This window comes from Mus musculus, chromosome 5 (genome assembly GCF_000001635.26).
Source record: "Mus musculus strain C57BL/6J chromosome 5, GRCm38.p6 C57BL/6J".
Taxonomy (NCBI): Eukaryota; Metazoa; Chordata; class Mammalia; order Rodentia; family Muridae; genus Mus; species Mus musculus.
This window is the reverse complement of record NC_000071.6, coordinates 122,274,244-122,279,932: the sequence shown is the minus strand read 5'-3', so window position 1 is coordinate 122,279,932 and position 5,689 is coordinate 122,274,244. Positions and strand designations below refer to the sequence as shown.

At 47.2% G+C, this 5,689-nt stretch overlaps 1 long non-coding RNA gene across 3 annotated transcripts; it reads right to left on the bottom strand.

Moving 5' to 3' along the window:
• Positions 1 to 213: 213 nt before the first annotated feature.
• Positions 214 to 4,610, bottom strand: 1700112N08Rik. Of its 3 annotated transcripts, XR_878753.1 has the most exons (4): positions 4,384 to 4,610; positions 3,308 to 3,431; positions 662 to 776; positions 214 to 238 (listed from the first exon to the last, which is right to left on the bottom strand). It is a non-coding gene; the product is annotated as an RIKEN cDNA 1700112N08 gene (long non-coding RNA). The 3 variants fall into 3 exon arrangements; XR_387693.3 differs by lacking the exon at positions 662 to 776 and having other exon boundaries at positions 215 to 238; positions 4,384 to 4,601; XR_878754.1 differs by lacking the exons at positions 214 to 238; positions 662 to 776 and adding an exon at positions 2,289 to 2,687 and having other exon boundaries at positions 4,384 to 4,600.
• Between the last annotated feature and the right edge of the window lie 1,079 nt (positions 4,611 to 5,689).

The window sequence follows — 5,689 nt, the reverse complement described above, 5'->3', positions numbered from 1 at the left end:
GCCAGGTCCCGTGAAGAGGTGAAGAGGTGGCACTCTAGGGGCTAGGGCTGGGGCTCAGCAGATAAGGCGCTTACCTACTGCACACAAAGCCCCGGGTTCGATTCTGAGCACCACATAAATCAAGTAGGATTGATTATACTCTCCACACTCAAGAGGTAGAACCCAGAGCATCAGGAGTTTAAGGCCATCCTCTGCGACGTAATGAGTTCCAGGCCAGCATGGGCTGCTTACGACCCTTCTGAAAGAAGAAGAAATCAAGAGGAGGGGGAATTGTTATCCTCAAAGGAAGGCAGAGTACCTGAGAAGATAGTCTAGTGTGGCTTAAAATTAAGCACAGGATTTAAAAGGGGGAGGAGTGACAGAGACAAGATGTATCCCATGGTCATGAAAAGGAATTCATACATACATACACACACACACACACATACATACACACATATATATATACATACATGTATACATACATACACACACATACATACGCGCATATATACATACACACATACATATATACATACATATACACACATATATACATACACATATATACATACATACATACACAATATACATACACACATTTATACACACACACATATACATATATATATAAATACATTTATACATACACATATACATACATACACACGTATATACGTACATACGACAGTGAGGATGAGCTTCAGAAACCCTTGTAGAGAAAGAAGCCAGGGCTCTCAGGATGGCTCAGTGGGCAAAGGTTCTTACAGCTAGGCCAGACCATCTGTCTCAATCCCCTGGAACCAAATGGTGGAGGGAGGGAATCCGTTCCTGAAGGCAGTCTTCCAACTTTACACGTGCTCCAGGGCACACACTCCCATTCAAGCATACGATAGATAAGTAATAAACAATAAATCTTTTTTTTTTTTTGGTTTTTCGAGACAGAGTTTCTCTGTGTAGTCCTGGCTGTCCTGGAACTCACTCTGTAGACCAGGCTGGCCTGGAACTCAAATACCCACCTGCCTCTGCCTCCCAAGTGCTGGGATTAAAGGCGTGCGCCACCACGCCCGACTTAGAATAAATCTTAAAAAAAAAAAAAGACCCAAGACTCCTGTAGGCCGGTGCCTGCCTTCAATCATAGCACTCAGAGGCAGAGACGGATTTGAGTTCCAGGACAGCCAAGGCTACCTAGAAAAACCCTGTTTCTCACAGACAGACAGACAGACAGACAGAAGCCAGCCACCAAAGGGCAGCATGTCCCACGCCATGTTCAGAACAGGCCAATTCATCTGGTGAGGGAGCATATTACTTACAGTTGAAAGTCCTGAGGGAGAGGAAGACAGAGAGGGAGTAATGGTATGAGGTTGCTCTGGGGGACTTCAGAGTCTGGAATCACACAGGGACAATGTGGCACAGCCTTATAAAGTCTGTAATAGCCATTGACTACCAGACTGTAAAGAGGAGAATTTCATAGGGTGTCAATCAGATCTCAATTTAAAAGGCCCTACAGAGGGTGGGTGACCCATGCCAGTCTGAGGGGCGGGGGGGGGTACATAATGCCAACTCAGGTGCTACCCCATGCTTCCTTCATCTACTTGGTATTCAGAAGCTCTTGGGATAGAGAGCCTCACGCAGGCAGGATGTGGGAAGCTCCACCCTAAAGGAGCGTGGTAAACCTGGTTCCATTGGGCTGAGCTCTCACACTGAACAGAAAGAAGGCAGCCAGCTGAGCGCTGTGTTCATCGCGCTGTGTTCATCGCTCTCTGCTTCCTGAGTGCAGATGTCAGGATTCTCAGCTCCTACCAGGTGAGCTCCCGGGATGGAACCAATGCAGACCCTAAGGTTTTACCTGCTGAGTCATCGCTCTCTGGGTCCCCCCCCCCCCCCCCCCGTCCCCCATGGATACAAAGTGACCACACCCACCTCCAGCTTCTCCTGCACTCAAGCTCCTCCCACCAGGATTTCCTAGCAATGATGGACTGTACCCTCAAACTGTGAACCCAAACAAACCCTTCCTCCCTTAAGTTGATTGTGTCTGGTATATTGGTAACTAATTTACTAAACAAGTCTTGTCCCCTGGGCTACATCTCAAGCCCCTCCCCTTTTTAACTATTTGGAAACAGGTTTGCTGCCTTTCCCAGGCTGGCCTTGAACCCACAGTCCTCCTCCCTCAGCCTCCCGAGTAACTGGGATTGTATGCCTTCATCGCTAGACCTCGCTACCAAATGCTTTTACTAACCCAGTTAACAGTAGTGGTAATGGACAATTTTGGAGTTTCAGCTTCTTTTTAAAAAAAAAAATCAGAAATATTATGGGAATATGTTTTCATTTTAGTCCCAGGGGTGGGAAATGGGGCTGCTTCGGATTGTCCACCCCATGACGATGATTTGCCTCGTGCTCTATCGGAGGTGTGATTTTTGACAGCTGCAGATAGTTTCTGCGACTGGGTGACATTTGGACTTCCGGGAACTTTTCAGAGAGTATAAACATGCTAGGGCCCCCAAACTGGTGGTGGATTGTTTTGTGTGTCGGTTGGTTGCTGTAGGTCATGGTTAAGTAGTCATGTGCAAAGGAGAAAAAATAAATAAATCAGATATCTTGACTTCCAAGATAAAACTTGTCCCAAGGATCTTGAATGCTCTAATTAGCAGGAAGTAGTCTGAAGATAGCATCTATCACTTCCCCCTCGATCCTTTTTCCTCTGCTACCTAGAGTTAGGGGGTTGAAAGGGTAGAAGTAAGAAGAACCCACAAAGTAACCAAAGGTAGCTACAAGTGCCCACTATCACTCTTGAAAATGTGTTACTTCACTCTGTAACCAACTCTGTACTCTGTGCCAAATGAAGTAAAAAAGATAAACCAATCAACAGAACTGTCTGGTCCCAGCTGCCCTTATTATTCTCTTTAATGTTTGGGCAAAATGGAAGTTCCACCAAAGCAGGGAATTATAGCCATTGCCTCCCTTCCCTGTGGCGCTTCCTCCCAAGGGTCCAGTGGAATGCCTGCTATTTAACAGACACTAAGTGTAGCAGTGAGTCCCCCTCCCCCCCCTTGCCCTCATCCCCCCCCTTCCCCCTCCCCACCCACTCCCCAGCTACAAGGCTTTGTGCTCCAGGCCTGTGGAGCTTCCACCTGCCCAGGGAATCTTTGGATCTGCTAATGAAAGACACACACACACACACACACACACACACACACAAACACACACACACACACACACACACATTAGCTTACTGTTGAAATGCCTTGGTTACCTCAAAGGCTTGGCACTCCTACACCTTCCCCTGCTACCCCAGGCCCAATCAGGGAAGTGGCCACCAGTCACCCACCTGAATTCTCACGTGGCTGGTTGGCTTCCTCACCTGCAGCCCCTGGGCCCCATCATTCTTCTCCAGTCGGGGAAATCCTCCTTTCTCCCCTCTGCGTCCACGCCCTCCAAACAAGGACCTTTAGCTTTTGGAAACAGAGATTCCTGGTTGAATCAGAGCATTAGAACCAATCTCCAACAACCAAGCAAGCATCTGGGGACAAACCTAACTTGGTAAAAGAACCTTGGCGGTCACACAGAACAAGCAACCTGTTTTCCACCTGAGGAAAGTGGGTGAATAGAAAGTCTATGCCACCACACTGTGGAGGTACATGCTTGTAATCCCAAGATTCGAAAGTCAGAGGCAGGTAGATATCTGTGAATCTGAGGCCAGCCTGGTCCACACAGCTCCAGGACAGCCAGGGTTACATAGTGAGACATTGCTTTTTTTGTTTTATGATTTTTTTAAAAATTGAGTGTAGTGGCACACAACTTCAATCTAAGCACTTGGCAGGTAGATCTCATTAGTTCAAGGCCAGCCTAGTCTACAGAGCAAGTTCCAGGATGGTCAAGGCTAGAGAAAACCTAGTCTTGAAAAGAAAAGAATTTTTTTTAATTTAAATTTAAAAAGGGAACAAAATCCGAAAAACTTCTCATAAGAAGCCAATGGGTAGTTGGGTGTTGCTGGTCTGAACTGGAGACCTGGAGAGGGGTCTCCAGGAAGTTAATGACTAGGAAGGAACTAGGTGCCATCCATTCTTGGTAGTTGGTTCACATTGCTTTGCTGGGATGTGGGTGGAAGGTGGGGAGGTCATGTTTTCCCCTCCTGAAACCCATCGCCTCCTCTCAGCTCTCTGAGAATAGAATTTGATTCTCTTGGAGAAAAAGTAATCCACTATGTCTGAGATTTGTGTACTTGGACCAATGTTCCAAGAAGCGACACACTGGAGCTGGAGAGACACCTTATTTGGCAAGCATGAAGACCTTAGTTCGGAGATCCGAACTAAGCACTGACAAGAAAGTTGAGCCCAGTGGTTTGTGCACCTGCAATCCCCCAGCGCAGGGGAGGTAGAAGCAAGAGGACCCCCTGGTGCTTACTTGTGAGCTCCGGGTTCGGTGTGAGATACCATCGGAAAATTAAGGTAGGGATCAATCGAGGAAGATACCTGATGTTAACGTCTGGCTTCTGTACACATACCTATGTATGTGCACGTGCACTAGAACCCGTGCGCGCACACACACACTCAGAAATAAGTCAACTCACGCGCAAAGTGGAGACATGACCCATCTGTGGCCAATCAGCATCCTAGTCTCTTGGTCACAGTCATTGGCTTAAAGAGGAAGGACCTAACTAGTGTCAAACCGATGAAAGCGATTTTGAGATCGTGTAGAGAGTTAAGAAGAGTCAATGCCCAACCAGCGCCCTAGAGCAGGTGGGATGCAGGCTTGGGTCTCCGAGGGCTGCCATCTTGGCTACTTGATTAGAACCAACTGTGACATTCATTGAAGCCCCTTCTAAAATCCTGCGGGCCTCAAGAGAGGATCAATCACATTTTGCTGAGTTCCCCCTTGGACTTAAGCCTCAGGCTTTGACTTGCAAAACAAAGCGGCCCGACAGACACAACACGTGACCAGCTTCCATGGCTACCCTAACAGTGTCAAGAACAAAGTTCCTACCACAAAGGCGGCTGTGTGGGAGGAGCTTCTCTGCTCATTTGCATAGAGAAGTGGGAACAGGTGCCTCTCAGGGCCCCACTGAAGGAAATTTCTGACTTCCTGCTTCAGTCTCTGCTCCAGATACAGCAAGCTCCTGATTGGAGGGCTTGGAAAAGATGCTGGGTGTGTAGCCTGTCTCTTCCACCTTTTTGACCTCGATCTGTCCTGACCTTCAGACACGTGCGTTACGTGGACACCTGTGGATTCCTGGTCCCTGTAGTAACCCAGCCCAGGTCTGGCAAAATCAGTTTGATCCCGAGAGGTTGTTTCTGACCAAGCTGGGTCTCCTTTGAAATTTGAACATCAATGTTAGTGCTTAGATTTCTAGTGTCCTGATTTGGACGTCAATGTTAGCAGTACTGCCACTCCACAAAACCCCTCGTGTTCACTGATGTTTCTCTTTTTGGAGAGCTTCCAGAGGCCGACTTTGGGAGCCTAAAATAACACGTAAAGGTCAGTTGTTGTTTTTTTGTTTTTTTAAAAATACAATCCAGGGGGGTTGGTGGGATGGCTCAGTGGGTAAGAGCGCCCGACTGCTCTTCCGAAGGTCCAGAGTTCAAATCCCAGCAACCACATGGTGGCTCACAACCATCCACAACAAGATCTGACTCCCTCTTCTGGAGTGTCTGAAGACAGCTACAGTGTACTTACATATATTAATAAAATAAATCTTTAAAAAAAAATACAA